This window comes from Fopius arisanus, unplaced genomic scaffold, assembly GCF_000806365.1.
Source record: "Fopius arisanus strain USDA-PBARC FA_bdor unplaced genomic scaffold, ASM80636v1 scaffold00002, whole genome shotgun sequence".
Classification (NCBI taxonomy): domain Eukaryota; kingdom Metazoa; phylum Arthropoda; class Insecta; order Hymenoptera; family Braconidae; genus Fopius; species Fopius arisanus.
This window is the reverse complement of record NW_011887741.1, coordinates 2578169-2599348: the sequence shown is the minus strand read 5'-3', so window position 1 is coordinate 2599348 and position 21180 is coordinate 2578169. Positions and strand designations below refer to the sequence as shown.

At 36.6% G+C, this 21180-nt stretch overlaps 1 long non-coding RNA gene and 1 other non-coding gene across 6 annotated transcripts in view; both read left to right on the top strand.

Annotated features, from left to right (window-relative positions):
• The window catches only part of LOC105267646 (uncharacterized), a 76371-nt gene that overhangs the window by 10337 nt on the left and 44854 nt on the right, over positions 1 to 21180 (top strand). For all 5 annotated transcript variants that reach the window (XR_892273.1, XR_892274.1, XR_892276.1 and 2 more), the window contains exon 4: positions 10437 to 10480. This is a non-coding gene — a long non-coding RNA (uncharacterized lncRNA). The remainder of the gene's footprint in view (positions 1 to 10436; positions 10481 to 21180) is intronic.
• On the top strand, positions 115 to 187 carry TRNAR-UCU (transfer RNA arginine (anticodon UCU)). The gene has a single exon. It is a non-coding gene; the product is annotated as a tRNA-Arg (tRNA).

The window sequence follows — 21180 nt, the reverse complement described above, 5'->3', positions numbered from 1 at the left end:
GTTGTCCTAGCAGTGTTACTGCTGATGGTATTGTGGAAGCTGTCGCCATCTGGATTTGTTGGAATTTTTAGTGTCTCAGCTTGTGTAGCGATTGCTACACAGCTCGAACATCTTGTCCCTGTGGCGCAGAGGATAGCGCGTTGGACTTCTAATCCAAAGGTCGTGGGTTCGATCCCCACCAGGGATGTTTCTCATGGGGAAGCTCAACTTCTTCCATTTTTTTATTCGCAATTATCATTTTCGGAAGTGGTTGTACTAATTGTACAGCCAATAATATCGTGACGAATATTCAGTCATTTGCGTTTTTATATATAAGGATATTACGATTTTGAATAACAATTTTCGAGATTGCCTGAAGGATCTTTGAAATTTGAATCCCCAATTCACTCATTGCGAGCAACATTATTTTTCTTGTTTTCCTTCGTGATATTTTCCCATTTTCAATGCGTGCTGTATTGACTTAATTTTATTTCTATACAATCGGTACATTCAGAAGTGATTATCGGATTCGCGAATGGCGCTCCATAAAAAATATCCTCCAACTCTGCGTAAATAGGAATATATTGATAACTGCTGTGATTTTCCCACCGAACTGGTGACACTTCCAACGGAAAACTCGACTGTTTGCAGCATCTGGAAAAACGGTCTCCTTACGTAAATGATGTAATTAAGTTCGTTACAGGCAATTAAGGGAATGAAAAAATGAAAAAATCAAAACGAAAATAAGATAAAATGTGTGGGAGCCACGTGAGGATGATTGGCGATAGCCATTGCAATAAATAAAGCTAATGAAAGCGGGTTTTTCTGAGAAATCGAGGGCCGGTTTTCGTCACGCGGTTTTATTAATTGATTGAGCGTTCCTATTTCAATGGACAAATATTGTAAGTGCCTGTGAACTCTCAACACTGATCTAGTTTTTAACTCTTCAAGTACTTGCTGTCGTTTTATTGCTCATCCCTTCTGGCGTTACCGAGATTGCAATGATCTATTGCAATTGACTCATTACAGTTTTCCAGTCACTGGTGGAAATTTTTCAATGATAAATATAAAGTCGTTTCAAGTGCATTAGTGTTTATCGCTGTTTCCGTATTCACGAGATGGAAACTCGATGTAACGAGAGATTGTATTTCCCAGTTCTGTTTTATTTCATTGTTATGAAACATTGAACTTTGATTTTGAATGGGTGAAATGCGTGATTACCGATTGATCGTAACGTCTGAAAATTCAACTTTCTCTTGTGATCGAGGATAAATATTTATTGTTATATAATTATGGGGATTCGTATCCGAAATCACAACTATTTTCATTTCTTCGGTGTAAAAATATTAAAAATTTTAATAATATTTGGAATGGAAACGGGGGCTGAAATAAATTCTTTGCAATTTTCTCGGATATTTTTTTCCGTGCGAATTCCAAAGTCACGCGACGATGAAAACTCAGCAGTAAATTTTTCCGATGTGTCTTTGGAGGTTTTTCATATGCATATTCCACCTACACATTACTAAGAGTCACCACTGAATAAAGAATCGGTTTATTTTCGAGATGGAAAAGTGGAACACTGGCTCGCGCGATCTCGTTTGAAAGAAGAAAAGAGGTGCGACCTAAAATTAGGGTGATGTTTACACAAGCTTTGACGACCACTTCAAGGAATCATCATCATCGTAAATTATCATGATCCCGGAAAAATATCTTCATTTTGCCGGAATAAACCAGAATAATTGTGGATTCGCGCGAAAGATTCACTGAGATCTAGCAAGAAAGAACTTTCAAAATTACTGTTCGAGCTGTACGTCAAGCAAAATTATTTCTTCGAAACAAAACAACTTTTTAAGCTTCTCTTATCGTAGTTGTATTGCATTCTGGTTATGATTTTCCATACATTATCATTTTTCACGATTTTTAAGAATTTCTGCGAAGCGGTTGGAAAAATTGACGCGAAAAGCACACAACTTGGAAGTTTTATTATTATTTAATGTCTCACGAAGTTTCATGATCCTGGAAGAATTTTCGTACGTCCCCCGTAAACTTTTGCAAAAATTCATAAAACTGATTTAAATCTGTGAGTTGGTGAATAATAATAAAATCAAAAAATGTATATTTTTTCCGTCAATCTGACCGAGAGTTTCCCAGAAATTTACAAAAAAAAAAACATGAAAAATGAGAAAATATGGGCACTGAGTGCTCAATGGCGGTACGAAATCCCACGATTTAATGGACATCCATTAAAATCAGCAATGACGCAATTGACGTTGAAACCCGAGGGGTATAAACTGGCATAAGCCAGAGGCATTGAGAGAGGTTGTGCTCGCCAATCACGTGGGGTATTTCTCGTGTCTGGTGTTATTGGATAGAGGCCAATACGTCATTCCTCGGAAACATCGGTCCACACACACTGGCCAGATCAGCACGGATCAGACCAGACTGTTTGGCGTCATGATGTGCATGAATTAACATTACGAGTTACCTTGTTATTATCGAGACTGATAGTACTTATCTCGACTGATCCTTTGCAAAAATTATTCACCTCACGGCATTATGTAATACACATGCATGATTCATTCGTTGTTTGTCATTTTGAGCGTCATACCATCTTGTTTTTTGACATTGATCCTACAATTTTGGCAATCCAATTATCTACCCCTTCATTAATTAATCATTGATTAATTCGCTTGCGTTTTAATTCCAGCAAAACTTGGAAATTTCAAGATTGCGGGAATTATCAAGTGGGCGTCAAGGAATTTCGTCATTGAAAATTTAAAATTGCGTGAAAAAAATGGCTCGATTGATAGTTATCGAAAAAAATGGATCATTTAGAAAAATGAAAAGGAAAAATAGTGATGAATAAAAAGTTGAAGTAATTCCTCTCGAAATTCCCAATTTCGTGATATTTTTCGGTGAAATCCAATTCAATGGTTTCACCCAGGGAATGACAAGTGAAATGCTCATGAAATTTCACTTTTTCTTTCCACCAAAATTGGAGATTGGGAAACCACTGGGATATCATTAAATTCGCCCGAATCTGCCTCGACGATTACTAATACCTCGAAACAAAAACGAATGTTAAATTTTCACTGGTACGTGATGAACACTGGCTTCTTTTTAACCCAATTTCCAAGAAATCTTGGCAACAGTCCCACCTTTCGATCTAACTGGGAAATTTCACTTTGTCACGGACAAAGAACTTCCCAAAAAACTTGCAAACTCAATCATTTATTCGAGTTAGCTTTCACACCAAGTTATTTCCGTTCACGGACGTCAATATCATCGGTGCAATTTACCGAAAAGCCACTATGGGATAATAATGAGTATATAGTACAATAAATTATCATTTGTTTTTGCAAGCAGTGGCGCAAAAGCGTCAGAGAGTTTATGCGGCTCGTGGCATAACAAACATAATAGTAATATCAACCTTGGATTTTAGAGAGTATAAATCCGAGTATTTCTTTTTCTCTGTTCAATGACTTATTGAGTAATGCCAATTCTCAGCTGGCAATAATGAAAATTAATTAGCTTCTACGAATCAGAGACGTGAATAAATATTTGTTCCATTACCCCACGGAAAACTCTTTCAAAAAATAAAACCCATTAAATATTCTTCGATATCCTAATCAATCCATTCTGTAATCAACGATTATTGATAACTGAATTTAATTAATTACATTACATTAATGGAACATTTGATCTACGAGGGAATCTAGACCCGAGGGAATAATAAAAAAAATAATGAGACTAGCTAATTGAGAATCTTCGGACATCCATGAATTTTCATGGAATAATCGGACTCTAGCCCCGTGAATTTTCTTATCTGGTCGTAAATTTACAACTGCGATAGTCTCTTATTAAAAATTTTCAACGCGCGCGTTGTAAATTTTAGTGTAGCCGACGATAAAACGATATAAAGCTGTGAGACGCCGGCTAAGGATTTGCCAGCAATGGAATCTAGTTCATTTACTTCTTACTGGAGGAAATAAAGAAAAAAAAATGAGAAGCTTTATATGTTGGGGGTCATCGGACGCTCCGGCGAGGCCTATGGCCCAGAAATTCTTCGGAGCATTCGAGCCAGTGTCCACCAGACTGGAATAAAAAAAAAATATAGTGTCGGATTATACTGGTATATCGCGGCGCTATCACTAGACTAACCGGACTACATTATGTTATTGGAAATTATTGCGATAAGAGAATCGCCGGGTCAATCACCGGCTCCGAGGCGCTCCTTTTGCTGTTCGTGATAAACTGTCGGTTAAATGTACGTAAAATCACAAAATTTTCATCGATTCCACAGAAAATTGAGGTGCCAGGTGATGAAATTAGATTGATTGAACTTCCCGTTTTTTTTATATTGATTTACGAAGAAAATGATTTTTGTATAGCTTATTCAATCCGTGATTAACCGAATTATTTAATGGATATAATCGCCATTGCAATTCCTTGCAAAATTATGTCAATGAATTTCCCTTTTCGCGGAGAGCGACAATAAATATTGTTGGCAGCGATTCCTAAAAATCGCGCCGAAAATTATTAACAGTTCGGATTATTCCCGAATACTGAAAGTTCTTGGCGAAATTCTGAGACGATTCTCTTTTCGTCGATTCCCTCGCAGATGTGCGAATCCAACACATGGCGACTTATTAATACCCCAGAGGGGGACCTCTTGACATTTTGTCATTTAGATTCACCTATAGGTGAGATCCCTTTGATCACTATGCACTCTTCTGTATTAAAACCAAACGCAATATTTTTAGAGCCGTGATATTTTTGTTATTAACATTCCAGCCGAACAAATCGCTTATTTATACGCGAAAGATAGCGCTCGTTTCTGGAATCGTCTGGCTATCTAAGGCATCAGCAAACATTTACACAGAATGGATAAAGGAGTGCATATATTTTTTGCACTGAAAAATTTAACTGATACCCGAATTTTTCAATTTCAGTGAATACCTCCTCAATATTCATGTCCTCTTGAGACTTTTTCAAAAATTTCGAATTTTTTAATTTCAATGAATACCTCCGCGATTTTTTTTTTTGAATTTTCGACTTTCCTATGCGGTTGCAGATTCGCTCAATAATATTGTCACGTTATATGGCAATATGGACGTCATGGAAAACGACTGGTATTATAGGGAAAACGTACGTTGTGCGTGCAAGATCAATACGGGATGGCCTCGGCCTTCAGTTACCTTCATGAGAAAAGTGAGAGGACAACTCTCGAGACCATAATTCATGTATCGAGTCGTTGGAACAATCTTTGCTTGTAAGACAGAAATCAAGACCCTATTATTTTCAGTTCAGCATAAACTTTTAGTAACTTGTCGGGTTTCAATGAATTTTTTACGTTAAAAATGAAAAATTCCCGGGGAAAATTTTTCAAACCAAAAAAAAAGTGATTCCTTAAAGTGAACTCTCAATTGTAATTGAATTGAAGTCCAATGGCGTGGAATTATATTGACACTAATGGAACGAACAATTCGGGATAATTCAGATTCATTCTGTGTTATTGATTAAATTGTATTTATTATCAAAGTAAAATTCTTCAATTTTGGGATGAATATAGAATCTAAGATTTCATACTTTTCCTAGAAACCAGAAATTCTTTTCACAGGAATTTATTGTTCGTTTTTGGTTTTATTATTTTTAGATATTAGATTTTCAATTGAGATGGAAGTGAATTCTGCTGAAGAGATGAATAACCCAGGCCACAATTACTTAGGGCAAAGGGACATCTCAAGGTTCTGGGAGGAATGACCGACGTCTGTCATTATTTTCCTAGAAATAGATTTTACCCGAATGCAGAACACGTGCTTTAACAATTAGAATCTTATTCGTCTCGGTTTGAATATTATCAAGCTGAGAGCTATACCACGTGATGGATAAAGTGAGTTATTATGGATGAAATTCAATAGACCACGTGCTGACCCAATGCACAGCATTACGTATGCCAGTCGTTACTTTAATGAAGTGCAGTGGGAGAATTAAGCGTATTACTGGGTTCATTAGGCACACAAAGCGATTTTTCTTTTTTTATTCAGACGATTATTTTTATTTTACCATAAAAATATAATTTCAATAGATATTTCTTTTCACCGATTACCAGAATTTCATTTCATTTTAGTTCAATTATTCCATAAAAATGAAAAACATTTTTTTTTCATATCAATGGAATTAAATGGCTGAATGAAATTGAAAATTTAATTGAATATTTAAGGGATGGTGGGTCAAAATGAAGCCATTTTTTCCTCAGTGTAGAGGTCAGGGTTTTGATCTATATCCAAAAATTATGCATCACATGTGATTCACACGATTACAGAAAAAACTCGCCCGTCACGAAATTCATACGAAAGCAATTTATATATTTGTGATAATTTTCGCTGTTGTTTTCGCCTGGTTTTCCTCATTTATCTGTACTCCGGAGAAGTACAGATATAGCGAACGTATCATCCCGTTGCCCTTTCCATATTTCATGGCTGTTCTCAGATCGCCTCACTGTATTACTCATAAACTGCAAGAGGTGAAATATCGTGCACTCGTCCCTTCTGTGTGTTACCGATTAAGCCAGGGGTTAGTCATCGTTGTCCCCATTTCCTTATTTTGGTACGAGTGCGAATAATTTCGTGGAAACGTCTCTTGTTTCCCTAAAAAATTCCATTTTACGCCATTGAATTGATCCCAATCGGTGATGGATCGTTTCCCGATCGATGATAACGCCAAGGACTCGGTAGAAATTAATTTTTGTCTAGTCGAGTGAATTAACTCCTCACTTGAATTTTAATTTAATGCTGAGAGTGAAGGCAGTGGCTCAGCTGTTATGATTTGAGTCTACCACGCGGTGGATTAGGGTTCGATTCTCCGTTGAAATAAATTTTGAGATTTTATTATTTGTCGAGTCCTTGTGTTACTGATGTGTGATGTGTAAATAGCACATCAGTGTCGAAATGGACTCAAATAAACTACCAAAACAAGCCATTATTCCAGTTCATTTGATGACAGGGATATACGATGATTTGGTGACAGATATTTTTTATGGACAGCCTCATAGAAATTAATATACTGATTAATTATAATTGAAAATATTAATTATAAGATAATTAAAATCCCACGCTTATTCTTTCCGTGAAGTTATTACATAAAATAATGAGATTCCAGTAATCCCGAGAATTACTGAGTTTTCAAAAAAAAAAATCAGTGGAAGTCTCATAATAAATAATTACTTTCGCCGGGAAAACTTACGACTGAGTTGCGTGATATTCCTTTCTGGTGGCAAAAAAAAAGAATGGATAATATCCAGCAGTTGTCACACGTGCAGATGAAATCCTCATTCCTGCATTACAATACATCTCAGTTATTCCACGGCCGTGGGAATCCGCAATTGCGATACAGCAATGAAATAACTATTTCCTACATCAAGATGATCTCGAGAATCACGAATGCAGAGAGACAAAGGTCATGAGTAGAAAGTCATTCTAAACCTGAGAATAATGCTGACAAACCTGTGAATAATGTGGTGGAATAGGATGGCGTCGGCTAAGGTTGAAACTTCACTTTCTACTAAACTTGTTTCAGGTTATGTCTCTATTAACCGAACGCGTGTTCTTCACTGTCATTTTTTAGAGCCCTTGATTTTTTCAGAACTAGTGATAAGTAGTGCTATGACCAGCGCGATCTTCTGGGTCATCTGGTAAACACTTGAAAGTGAAAGTAAACTCATAGTCGAGAATTGGTTATATTCCGTGTTTTTGTTGGCGAAAGTCATAAGTAATTAGCAAGTGACAATTTTTTGTTGGATGTTCTTTAGCATTGTTAGAGTGCCGTTTACATCGGAATTTTTTATATAGTCATTTTCACCTTCGGGATGTCCTCGTTTGACTTAAAAAGCATGTGCCCTTGGTCATCACACCGGAAAACACAAGCAGCCTGTATGACCTCTCCAAAGTTATTTGTTTGGGCGAGGTTGCATTAGATAAGCTGAATTGCATTACATCTTCGGGTGAGTTCAGGGGAAAATAAATGCATACATTGCGTCAAGCTTGGTTTATTCCAAGCTAAACCTCGAGGAGAAATATCTTTTAAAAAATTACATGGCTTTAAATGAGTGATAAACAAATTCAATTGGCATGAATAATGTTTTTTCTCCGGTAACCAAAAAATATCTAATTGCATCCGAGGAATAAATTTGATTTTGTTAGCTTTCCACTTTAGAATTTGTCAGGGATCTGTTATCGAATTTTAATAGACTAGTTATAACGCCTAGTTCTTTCTCTCATCTTATTGCGAGCAAATATTTCAATAGCGATTTTAAGCACAGCTCCTGGAGTAATCATTTTAATGCGTACCCGCGAGAAAAATCGTGGAATTGACTCACTATTTAGCGCAATATTGCGCGTACTGACGTGTACCAAGGCGCCTGATTTCATTTCCCCCCTATGACGAATAGAAAAACTCAAACGATCTTATGAACCCGTTAATCATTCTGTTGACTTATTCGTAACCTCCCCGCTCTGTCTGGAACCTCTTAATGATTTCATAAAACACCACTCCATACGAACAGATAATTCACACAAACATTTGTTTAAATTTATGAAATTAGCCCAATTTATTCTGTAAATTGACTAAAATTTTGAAGGAACTCTCATTCTCTGTCCTCAAAACACCAATTAACCCTCATTTTCCTCAACCTAACAGGATAAAATGATTTTTATCACCGCGGAGTTACGTAACACCCGAAAGATGGGCCTTAAAAAATGGCAAAATCATCGATTTCTCTTCCTGCGGAGTCCCCAGGTCCGTTCTACTGCGCAATATCCTTTATTGCATTCATAACTTATTGTTCTGAAATGCATAAATATTTTTTTCGCATTATCACGAGTCAGGCACACACCCGTCACGTTGAACACGCATTTTCTCAGTGGTGATTACATATGTGCGTCTGACGAGCCATGATTCATCGGTCAACGTTTCGGTCAGAAAGTTCGAAATGATGCGATTAATTAATTAATGACATTTGACGACAGCGTCAGCGATGACGCGTCGTTCTAAAAAAAATTTCTGCAATGCTATCAATTTCCATTGGCAAATCGTAGTAATGAGCTCCAACTGGAGATCAAACGCAACTCCGTTATCGAATGATGATGATAATTATCCCGTATCAAATGCCAAACTTGCTTCACGTGTCGGAAAATCACAGGGACAAGGTCTTTCCGATCACTCCAACAGGTCTAACAGGTTGCCAAGCTGATGAGAAGGCACTCGGATAACGCCACTGTAATCGGACGTTAATAATTATTCTCACTTAATCATGTAAACTCACAAACAGAACACACCGACCATTTTTTAATCAATTCAAGAGAAGGTATTTTTGGAGTGACTGGATATGATTTGGGATATTCAATGGAATTTGGGAATTAATTGGGTCAGTGATCGGTCAACATTGAACCACTATTGAGCTAACCTTGGATCAACCTTGGGTCAACATTAATCGAATGTATTGACCCTTGATTGAATGAAATTCGAAAAACTTCTTGGTTACATACATGCATTGACAAAACTCAGAAAACTTGAAAATTTTCTTGAAAATTGAAGGACGATGCGAAATTTTCAAGTCGCTTTTCAATCGCACTGGAACTATCACCTGTTCTTCACATTTCAAGATAGCCGCTAAAAAATAAAAGTTTCATAATATTGCGGAATTATTCCGCAGAAAAATTCGTTCATGTCAGTTGATAAAGATCGCTGAAATAATTCCTATTGCGTGTTGATAATTGACCTGCATCATTCCGAAGATTTTCAATAGCATTTCGTGGCGTTACAAGAATAAGTGTTCGAAATATCTCGAGAATCGTCTAAAGTGCAATAAAATAATTTCCGTCACTAGTGGATCGATAATTGGCGCATCTGGGAAACAATTATCGCAAATTCCGCGCATGCAGTCTCTGGAGTTGCATCAGATCAATGTATATGACGGTTATTAAATGTAATCCGAAAAAAAAACAGTGACATCATCGACACGTGTATTCCCAGTAATGGTATGACGTTTTAGGGGATATGTAGGCTGGATCGATCCTACGACGAAGAAGTTACGTGACAGCCCACGTAATCGTCTGGCGAGATTATTATTATTTTTATATTTTCAATGATTTTTCACTTTTCATTTTCTTCTCCCTTAGTCTCTCCATTCACTTGAAAATTGAGAATTATTCGCAAAAATGGAATTTTAAGTTTGATCTCCAAGTGCAATTAAAATAGAAATATTCAGTACCGAACAGAATCAAATGTCCATTAGTCGGAAATTAAATTATTTATGTATGCGACTTTTCCTGATTGAAATTTAAATGATGAAATTTCATGAGATATCCCTCAGCTTTTTTTAAACATTTTATATCTGATTAAAAAATGGGAAATAATGGGCTGTTGTCGTAATTAATTTTATTTGTTGTTTGTTTCAGGGATGTTGTTACATAAAAGGTCGACGGAGTTGGGATGCGAGAGGGTGAGTTTCTTAATAAATTCTTTTTCTAGCCGTAATCGGCGTTGCGCCAGTCTCATTATTATTCATCGATTCCGATGAGCCTCTGAATGCAAAAAGGTGTCATCATGGTACACTCTTAATTAATTCCCCCGTTAGATCGTAAATTTTCAATTACGAAATGTCTTTAAATTCCCGTGGAGCTGTCACCGATTGAAAATTTATCTGATTTTTCAATCAATGGGACAAACATAATAAAGAGAATAAAATTATAGTTATGACCGAAAGTTCCAAGGATTAAAAAAACTATGATGTAAAAAAAACCACGGAATCGCGAATAATTTTTATAACTTAAAAAAAAAGGAGATACCGGCGCCGCTATCTAACATCGGGAAATTTTGCCTGACGTTCTTCTCTAATCTCAAGGCCGGGCAAGTAATTTTTCGTGGACCTCTTCTCCTTGTGAACATTTTCATATCGATTTCCACACTCCCAAAATAAAAATGCCCGGGGCATCCGGTTTTCCTCGACGATGACTCCTTTATTCATGAAGCGTGATCAAGTGCAAGCGGTAAATTCACCACCTCGAGTTTCTAAATATACCGAAGGGTGCAGCTGACAAAAGTATCGTAGGGTCAAGAGGCTGATCCTCCACTTTTTTTGTCAGTCTGCGCATCCCTTTTTCCTCGCTGTTATCGCGCTCTAAAAACAAAATGATCGCCATTCGAATTCTCTGCTCACCACTATTCATCGTAATCTCGAATTTCGATTGAAAACCTTGAGAATGGAGCCAATGCGTGCAAATTTATACTGATGTATTCGTCTGGGAAATGTCTGCGGAAAAAGTTCAACGTGTTATTAACCGATTTCACGAACTTCCGGCGGTTGCCCCATATTGCGCCACGAATGGTCCTTCTCGTGAATATGTTTTTTATTTTTCTCCATCGGATATATTGTACCGTTAACTAGACGTACGCATTTCGGCCGTGGATACTGGGACTTCCCTCGGTAACTGATGAGTCAGTATATCTGTATTTTGCTAAAGTGTTTCGTGGCTTGAAGCAATGACCCCACATCATCCGGCTCGAGTGCCACATTTATTTGCCATGGAATTGCCAAGGGGCTTTGACCAGGTAAAATGCAACATGAATCATCCCGGAGAATGTCATCATCTCCAAGGTCGTGATGATGACCTCCCACGCGATAAGGGACACATGTTCATTTTTTACTGAAAAATTCGTGGAAATTCAACAAAAAAAAATTTGTTGAATTTCTTTGGCAAACATACGATGGGATTGATGGGATCGAAAAATATAAGGTTTTTGCATTTTGTTATTATTTAATGACTGACGGAATTTTAATTACATTAAAATTATAATATTCTCCACGTGTAAATTTCAAATGCATTCTCACCTTCACCTTGACAGGCAAAAAGGTCGAGAACAAAGATAAAAACCAGTTAAATTGAATTAAATCGCGATTACAATTTCAAAAAGATAAAATTGTTTTTCTCGCATTAGTGATAGATATCACTTTCGACGGCTTGCATAACTGAATAGTCTCGAGTGCCCGATAAATGCTCGTGAAGTAATTGTAATTGAAGATGAAATCAACTGCTCGGTATTTATCCCGGTACATAGACTCATTTATAAAACTGTCGTGTACGTCGAATGATCCTTTGTCCAGGAAGACGTCAGAAGTAAATTTTTATTTCACATCACCATAATTCCATACCATAGAAATTATCCGAAAAATAATAATCAAAAATTAAATCAAGACCTCGTAAACTGCCTGGAAAAAATTGTCACATTTTGCATTTTATCCGAATTGTTTGCTCTCGTCGCCATGTACTCTCCGTGCGAATGCGCGTTAGTCTCGCAATAATACATAAATCAATAACTCGAGTTCATTGTATCCGTCATTTCCAGTAAATTCACGAAAAAATCGCAGTACAGCGAAGAAAGATATTCCATTTGAATTTTTTATAATGATAATCAAGGAAATATTGAAATGCATGAGGATATTTGATAAAAAGAAATTTATCAAATTGTCAAAGATGAAAGAGATAAAAGAGATAAGACATGCAATAGTGGGAAAATTAAAGAAAAGAATGAATTTAAAAAGAAAAATAATAGCAAACTGATATAAATTAAATATTGATAACAATAATGATTTGAAGTATGAACAAAACGCTAAATATTTTTTTTTCTCAATAAAAAGACAAATGGAAGAGGTGCTATTTAAATAAATAATATTTCTAAATGTAGGATGGCTTCCACATGCTCAAATATTCCTGAATAAATTAGCATTTTGCGTTTGTCAGCGACGTGTTCTATTTATGATAATGATATGTAAGAAATATTCATGCTGACTAGGAGATTATTGAACCGCACTTCACGTTTTCGAGAAGAAAGCAACTTTTGTTCGATCTATTATCAGTCATCTCCTGTACGTGTGGAAGACGTAGGGAATATGTTATGACACAAAAATAAAAATTCGCCCCCCGTGGGTTGACGTAACGAGACCTTCTTGACGCATTCAGCATTATCTCGAGTTAAATATAATTCCTCTTGTTGTCCAGTGGTGATTGATATGGAATGGTCACTCTTCCATTTTTGCCTGTCGAACGAAGTGAAGTTCTGAGATAAATCTTCGTCAAGTAGATTCTCCGGTTGAGAAAAATTCACTACACGGAGGAAACAATTCGGTATTCGGTAGAAATTATTTAACCGTTTGACAATAAGCGGTACAATAATTTTCTCTGAACGGCTCAAACATAACACGATTACCAAATGGATCGGTAATTTTTACTGACTTTTTCTGTCGGTGTATTTCAACAGATCTCTCACCCTGGTTCGACGCAACTCCAATATTTAACATTAGCTCTTCTGCACGTGGTATCTTCGAAAATTGGTATACACGTGCCTCTTGACGTGTCCCATATTCTCAAGATCGTTGCATTGAGTAAAAAAAAATAGATTAGATTACCATAAAAATATAATGGAATTTTTTCCACTTTTAAACCTTCAATCTTGGCTGTCCCTTGAATTTTTATGGAAAACCCTAAAATTTTTCTCCCTTTTAGTTCAAATCACTCAGAATCATCTGAAGCGTGACAATTCATAATTATTTTGATAAATTACGTTAATAACATGCCTTCAATCAAATGTACGATATTTCGTCATCATCGTGTATACATTTTTTTTTCAACTCCTCTGTCATTAAATTTACAATGGAAATTTCGTTCAATGTTGACACGAGTTAGGATGACAAATTAATCCCTCGTATTCCCAGGTTTTGTTTTCAAAAGACCGTCACACCTCTCTGTTTGGAAAATTCTCGATGGATATGCATTAGCGATGACCACTGGACATGCTAATGAATTTATGATTGTTCATGCGCATCCATATTTATGGGGACGATCGACAGACGGATTAAGTGAGTCCGCGATGTGGAAAACATGCCATCCTGTTGTGGATTTTCCATCAGCAGAGCTGTATGATTGTACTAGATGATGTCATCGATAATTCAGTAGCGAGCAAGTAAAAAATTGGAATCTACTCTGTTCTTATCTGAGTATTCGACAAATATCTGGGAATCGAAGAGAAATATGAAAATTTTTGTTATAACACTTTATGCAGCTCTCAATGAGCAACATAAAAAACATTCTAACAAAAATTTTGATATTTCCCTTGGATTCCGAAAAAATAATTAGAAACTGCTCCACAATCCAAAGTCCTTTTCAATAATTAATTCAATCCCTAGATCGGCGGTTGCTGTTTCGCTGGTTCGTTTTTACAATGATTATTCAATTATTCCATTTTCGAGGGGTGCATTTATAACGATAATGAATCATCTGCGTAATTTATTCTCTCGCCAGATTGTCTTCAAGGATTATTCATTATTGTGGATTGTCTTGCTGAGGCAGGTCATTGCACGATAATGGAAAATATAGCGGTTATTATTAAATTGGTAAAGTGTGTCAACAGAAAAAAAATAAAATATATCTGATAAGCGGATGGTTCTGATGAATTAGGACTTGTTTCAAATAATTTTTCCAATTTTTTTTTGACAATTTTTTGTCAGTAAAAAAAAATTCAATACGTCTCAAAATACGTGATACCCTGTAATGATCTCTCAACGCAGGATTTCCGGGTTGTGAATAACTAAAATCACTTGTGTAGAAAGCGGAAAAGATCCAGATGATGACCATTCTCCAATTTTCGTCACGTCTTGTTCATTTGCCAATTTCCTCAGTAATCGTCATTAGGATGAGACCGAGACGATGATTTCCGCGTGTAATTCCTTGAATTTCGGATGAAGAAATAAAATAAAAGATGAGTTTCTTAAATTATTTTTTGGCTAGGAATGAAAAGAGAAAGAATACAATTTATTATTCAAGTAGTTTATTCAATTAAACAAATGACTCCTTAAATTCCTAGAACATGGTCATTTATGGAATTTTCTCCACAATATACAGAAAAATATCTCTCTATTAAATACTACATCTGTATTCGAGAGACAACTACATCGAAAAATGAAACTTAGAAGCGAGTTCTAATCTTCCATAACCAGTCATTCTTGTTAAGTATCAAAAAGTTCGATCAATCGGGAATATCAATCTTCCACTGATAAGAGTGCAAACATCCTCAAATTCAAAAGATAACTCAATTTTCACTGATACATTTTCACCTAAACAATCATTCTCACCCGGAAATATCAATTCAATCCCCGTATCTACCAGAGCTAGCGAAATTTCCATGTTCATTTTTTCTATAGACCGAAATCCCGTCTACGAAAAAGGTGATAACCAAAATTTCGCTATCTCCCTCAAATTCCGAGATAAATCCCTCTCAAATCAATCACCAGAATTGTCGGGTCCCCTGTACCTCTCCTCTCTTCTATTCAACAACAAATAACACGGAATACCAAAATCATCAAGATCATTACAATTGAACATCTAACAATACTCAAAGTACATAATCTCCCCTCAGACCCTACGCTCTATCTTAAGACTAATTATCAATAACTATCCTAAAATTATCACAGACAATATTTACAATATTCCAACTTCGACGAAAAAAATTGAACGATTGAACGATTGAACAAATGAAGGAAAAAAACGCATTAGAAAAACATTTAAAAAACGACATAACTAGAGTCTCGACGAAAAGTCAGAATATTTTATCTTTCACCTGCACTTCCGTCCCTCGGTTGCCAGGCTAGATCTAACGGTTTACCGGTGCGAGTGAGGATACACATCGGTAATATAAAACTCAGAGCTCAGACGAAGAGGAGGGGAAAAAAAGGCCTCCAACATTTTCCCTCGCTGCACCAGTGCCTATTCAACATTTCCACTCCCCCGGTTCCTCGTCCCTCCGTTCCACCGTTGAACTAACCGTTCTGCCATTGGTCACAGCTGTCTAGGGATCGATGATGCTGGCATCCCAAAGTCTCCTGCCAAAGCCCCAAAGTGAATATTACGAGAAGCCCAGCTGATGGGTCAACAGCTGCATCTATTATTCTGGTCGCTTGACCACCATTTTCCCTCGTTCTCACCCTGACCCCTCATCACACCATCTTAAAATCCACGTGGAGCTTTTCTCTCCGTCCTTATCACCACACCTATCCCAATCGCTGATAAGAGCATTTCCATTATCAGCATTTCTAGCAAGAACCTCATTGTTCCCAGGAATGTGCCACGTGTTAATTAAATCCACGACGGTACTCTTCCAGTTTCAATATTTATCCGAATGCATTATTTTCTGTTATCATCACCCACTGATAACTAATAACTAATCTCAAACTGAGAATAAATCCTCTTGGTTGGGCCCTCGGTGGTGGTCAAGTCGAGATGAAAAACTCAGTCGAATAATAGTGAGAAAATAGTTCTCTTCTCATAGTCGTGTTCATGAGGAAAATTAAAGAAAAAGGCTTTCGGCCAATAAAGGAAAGCCAATTAGATCTCCTCTTCCTCGACGATTGGTAGACTGCTCTGATGAACCAGTGGACTGCATCTTGCTGTGAAAGCGAGAATCCAGTAGTCCAAATCCTTTTTGTTGTCCACGTGAAATGTCAGGGCTATTGTTGTTGTATCAAATCCCTTCTGCCTGACGATAAAACCGATGTCCCCCGATCGCTCGATCGTTGTGTTCTTCAGGTTCAGAACACCTAGGGGACGGCATACCTTCTTCTGGGGATAGATAACAGCAAAGTGCTCAACACTTGTACGATATACCTTGACTTGGACACCCTGACGATGACCCTTTGGACCGATTAGGCTCATGTAACCGGTCATGTTCTCGGTGTTCCAGCAGGAGTCGACGTTCGAGTCCTTCAGACTTGACTCGTTAAATTGAAGGAAATTCGTGTGCATCGCTACGTCTGCGGGCATTTTGACTCCTTTCACTTTTCAATGGTGATGATTATTCAGTGGTAGATTTGGTTGATGTAGATTATTTCGATTTGTTTATATCGTTAATTTATTTATGCTGTTTTATGGTCGATTTTTTGTTCAGCCAAGAAATTTGCCGAACTTCACTGTAACTGTTCCTTTTATTTGGAGAACAATTTTATTAATGAATTATACTTTTAATTGAAGGATTATCAGGCGAGTGCGCACTGTGGTAGACTGACTCTGGAGACAGAGGTATGAGACCTTTATAGAGAAAATTGTGGCGCATGCGCCGAGGAGATAAATCGTTTCGAATGTCGGTTTCATGCCTGAATACAGGCGCCACTGTACACTCTGAAAAATAATTACTTCTAATTACTTAAATAATTGTTCAATTTCATTGAACCAAGGCTTAATAAATTTTGTTCAGTGTCGTCTTGATACAGGATTATGGTCGGCACAGTCCTGGTTCAATGTTGGCTCAATGTTGAACGAATGATTCTGTCGTGGATTAATCAGACGATGCGGTGAAATTAATGTAAAAATGGATTTTAATGTTTATTTGTAGATTGATGAGGACAATAGGGGGATTATTCGTATTCATGTCACGGTGATGTCGCGGATTATTTTATCGGAGGCCGCGGAATCAATGACTTTTCTGGAGATATCGGGGGGCGTTCGCGGGATTGAGGATTTAATAGAATTTTTAATTCCTAGAACTCTGCCATTTTTCATCCACTCATCCTGAAATTTCTCAATTTCACCGGTAATTTACTACAAATTTCCAATAAAAACTACCGACTTTCTTCTAAATTATACCATTAAAAACCCTAACAATAGCAATAATAACAATTTATTTTTATTAATCCAATTAAATAATATTAATAATGAATAAAATCTCGTTTGAATTTGTCAATTACATTGCATTGGGCAGGCTTGAAAAGTTAATGGTCATTTAACGCGAAAAAAAAATGGAGAGCACTTCAATTGATGATTCGAGAGCCGGTTTTTTTTTTTCGAGATGTAGTCGGGATTACCCGAGTTGCTCGGAGTGGGTTTAGTGCGGCAATTGCCGTTGTGACTGTTTCGACGATTAAACTAGAAACCTGATGAACGACAATCGTAATGTCCCGGAGACACGCAGTCCTTTTGCACAGTCCGTCAGACAATTCAATAGTCTTCTTACGGTTTAAATTGAGGCAGCTGGTTCGTAAAATGGGGATTGCGAGTAGTTTACTCGTTAATGATCGATTCGGACGATCGTTTCGAGGGAATGATTATGCCCGGGAGTTCTACCTTTGGGAGATGAGAATATGTAATGAGTCAGCCCTCACGTCACGGGTATTTCTCAAGATTTTCCACTTTATCTTTCGGAGTTGGAGATTGTTTATTTATTTATATATTATTCATTTATTTAGTCGCATCTTAATTGAATGTAGGAGCATCTCCGTTTTATTACTTCTCATTATCACTTTTAGTGTATCAAAAAATTATTCTTTCCATTGTATAATTTAAAATTATGGTCAATTTGCTATGAGCAAAGTATACTAATCATATTCGAGCGCTATCGGTAATTTTATACCACACGAAACAATAATTAGTGTACCGCAATAGAATTTTGATGATCGTAGTCCAATTCCAAAAAAAAAACACAATGGGAAATTCCTAAAATGGAAAAACTTGAATATCAACTAGAAAAATCGTAAATTGCTTCAGGAATCGGAAGTCACTGGACTCACAAGGCTAGGACAAATAATTCGTCCGGGTGTCCCATTTTGCCCAGCGTCCCCTTGTATAAAAAATCAATTAAAGCAATTCGATTTTGTAGAAATGATTTTTTTTTGAGGTAGGTCCTATTATACCTAAGGATCTGGGTAGATGCTTCATCTACGTGACTCTCGGCATGAAATTCTGACCGGTTGCGCAAGCCACTTATTACCAACGTCACAAATGTTATGTCAATTTTGCGAAACATTCGCTGAAAAGCCCAAAGACCGGAAAGAAGTGATTGCCGACGACGATTTCACCAACAAGATCATACCTTTCATGTTTTGGATGATGGTATCGCGCTGTTTCCTGGAGTTTTATCTCACTCGATTCACTGCCCATTAAAAAAACGAATAAAGAAATCCACGGGTCTTTAATGAAAGAGAAAAATTTTTTCCGAGATATTTCCTGGAAATCAGAAATCGTTAATTTTTTTTTAATCTCATTTTTTCCCTCTAATCATCTCAGACTGCATTATCCATTCGTCAATAATTCTTCCACGCGTAAGACGTTATGTTTGTCCGGTATAAACTCTTAAGGTTTCCACGCAAAGTAACAAGGGAATTTTTTTCCCACCACACAGCGAAATCCTCCTGAAAAATCTCCATCGGACGACAGAAAATTCCGTCGATACCGCATCAAATCTAATATAATAATTTATATTACATATTATATATAAATATGAATTGATATCTGGAAATATTCAAGGCAATACAAAGTACTTGATACTTCACATACTCCACATGCTTCATTTTCCAATTAATATGAAATATCAATTCGATTGCTACAAGTTTGATTTCCGACGAAATTTGTTGCAAGTCGCTTTTGAAGTAATAATTAGCCAGCCGTAATCGCTTGATGAGTAAATCTCACTGAGATACAGTTATCCCGTAAATATTTCCGAGTACTGAATGCATTATCTAAGAAATATTAGCTTGAATGCACCTGTTATTGAAGGCAAAGTGTTCCCTTTGTTGTCACGGGTGGACGAGTTTCCATTGGAGAAAACTTGCTTACAGAATTACACAGGTGCTTTAATTTCCGGAAACGTGAGGAGCACGTACCCACTATTACCTAAAATGATACCTTGCACACGAGACGAATGCTTTATTAGGAAGAAGACTGAAACAATTGAATTAAGGAGGCATAATGTAGAAACGTGATGCTCACATGTCTTCATTCCAGATATTTTTATGGGAAAAATTCGTGACCAAATTGGGGAAGACTTTTTGCGAGATTGAAAAAAAGAGGATTATATATATCCAAAATAATTTTTTACAAAATCATTCAATCATGTAATTTAATTGAATCCAAATGAATTATTTTGTTTACTTCCTTGAATTATATTATTTATTTACTGCTGTTTAGGCTATTGCGACTAATTTCCATTACACATTAAAAAATGCGACAAGAAAATTTTAAATGTCTTGTTTGTCTAGCTCGAAAGATGTTTATGCAGTTGGAATGGTGAGATAGTCTTGGAATATTTAAAATCTAAATTGGTTTTAAAAATTTGATGATTAATTCTAAACATGTTTTTCCAGCATTAACATCTTTGCAGCTGACGGACAGTTGCTTTCGTCATTACTTTTTCATTTGGTTCCCTCGTTATCGAGGGTCAGACGATAATGCCTAGCAGATAAGCAAGGAAGAGCACGTTTTGTATTTTCCAAGATTTTTTGATTTTTGGATTTAAATGATTTTTATTGTAGCATTTCTGCATTATGCACTTTCTTTATCGATATTTTTAAAAAGTGCTTCTTGCTATCAGCACTTATTTCATTGGTAGGCACTATCTGGTAATAAATAATTGTTTTATAGATTCAGCGATTCTATGTGTTGATATTTACAGCTCATCGTAAATTTTACAGACTCATTTAAAGGTAGAACTATAAACTATTGATAGTCGACAATTTCATGATTTGATTTTTGTAATTCACGCGTATGAGTTGGTGATTCAGTCATTTCAAATTAATACCGAATTGTGTTTTTTACCGACCGATTTCATTAGTAGATTCCAGTTACCACAGTGAATATCACGAGGCACTACTTATTCAACAGTTGCAGTTATTATGAGTTATCAAGGGTGAAAGGCAAAAAGGATTGAGTAAAGTAGAGGCTCAGTTCTGGGGGTTTGAGTGACCCCAGCGCCATCATAGTACTGCACCCCAAGAGAGGGAGGGCGCCACACGCAATGGAGGGGGGTGTCCGTCAACCAACTCGGTAACTGCCTCAGTAGCACTCCCGCTGTCAGAGGGACCAGTCCACGGGGTGAATGTTATTTTCTGCTTGAAAATGAAGGAGATATTCACTGGAACTTTCCATACTCCCCTGATACTATTTTGAAAATTTCGAATTTTTCAATTTCCGAGAATACCTCCTCGATTCTCATGCTTCCCTGATATTTTTTCGAAAATTTCTAATTTTAAAAATCCAGTGAATACCTCCTTGATTATCATGCTCCCCTGATATTTTTTTGAAAATTTCGAATTTTAAAAATCCAGTGAATACCTTCTTGATTCTCATGCTCCCCTGATACTTTTTTGAAAATTTCGAATTTTCA